The following is a 1,506-nucleotide window of genomic DNA, read 5'->3' as shown; positions in this document are numbered from 1 at the left end:
CTGGACCAGTGTTTGGGAGACTGGGAAGGTTCAGCACTTGTTCCCTCACATCCCCAACACCCCTCTCTGCTCCCAGTAGGTCTTGAGCTGTGGCTCCTGGCTGTGGACCCACACTTCCCTCTTGAGTGTAAGCCACACCCTGAATACAAGACGAATCCCCCGCACCCACTGCCCTGGCTGTGGCCAACATCTCCCAGAAAAGAGAGTGCAGCTTGGTTTGCTGTGAAGGCTCATTCACAGCTCTTCGGTTCTGCCCCTGAAACCCAGTGTCCCTACAGACAACTTACCGGTCAAAGTACTGATTCCTTAAAACCCTCCCCACTCACTCACTGCCCTGGAGTCACCGCAAACCTCTAGCCACTCTGTAGGACAGAGTAGAACTTCTCTACCAGGTTTTCGAGATTGTAAATCTTCACGGGAGAGCAGAGCCTCATCTTTCTCCGGGGGAGAGGCTAGGGGATTGGGACTGTCACCCTTGTTTGACCAGTGCTTGCCTCACCCCAGCACCAGGGCCCCTTTAAGACCTCCCACCTCCACTGAAAGAGACCACTGTCTTAGCAGAGCTTTTAAGGCCACCATGATGAAGCTGTTCACTCACTTCCCTCCCATCACTGGGTGGAGCCCAGCATGCTCCAGGTGGTAAGTGACTAAGGAACACGAGCCATTCGACATAAACAACAAGGACATATTTTAGGGACTGGTGGGCTTCACATTCAGCTTGATCTAGGGCCTTGGCTTGCTTTCTCTGTAGTCTCCTATCTCTGCCACCACTTCCTGTAGGCCTTATCCTATGACTGGTCGCAGGATAACCGGTACTGAGGTGTCCAAAGGTGTCCCGTCCAGCGGGAACAGCAACATGGGTCCTGGATAGAGGGAGCGGGATGCTAAGAGTGGAGATGAGACAGGAGGCTGAGCAGTTCTGAGTTCTCTCTTTATTTTTCCACAAGCTGCAGCTTATCAAGTCAAAAAGGAAGGGAGTGCCTGCGGGACATGCAAATCAGGCTACTACTGAACGCCCAATCAGAAAACTTGCAAAAGCACACCCAGCGCCAGCGGTCAGTAGTTTCCCATCAGGTCCTTAGGAATGACATCACTTTATGCTAATTAGGTGAAACAGCACATATGCTAACAGGGTGCTTCTTGTTGGCCAATACAAATAAGGGAAAAGGCCAAGGCCACCTGGACTTTTCTGTAAGGCAGCAAAAGGAAACGGAAAGTCTCCACCCCGGCCTGAGGCTGAGAGTAAAGCCTGTTTAGGAGATCTTGGCTGTTGGGGCCCATGGTCCCCGACACAAAGGCCCCACACCTCACTTCGGAATAAAGAAAACACTCCCTGAGGGCTCTGGCTGATAGCCACGCACTGAAGCCTGGTTTCTCCCTTCACTGACGCGGGACTGAGGTCCAACGTGCAGTATTCGGGGCCTAACGCTATTCCTAGGGCGATTCTGGAATAGGCGTGTTCTCAGGTAAGGAGCCCTGGTAGTGTAGTGGCTACACATTGCACCA

The sequence above is a fragment of the Echinops telfairi genome, unplaced genomic scaffold (genome assembly GCF_000313985.2).
Source record: "Echinops telfairi isolate 266 unplaced genomic scaffold, ASM31398v2 ScPeMD7_9;HRSCAF=40, whole genome shotgun sequence".
Taxonomy (NCBI): domain Eukaryota; kingdom Metazoa; phylum Chordata; class Mammalia; order Afrosoricida; family Tenrecidae; genus Echinops; species Echinops telfairi.
This window is presented reverse-complemented; position numbering follows the sequence as displayed.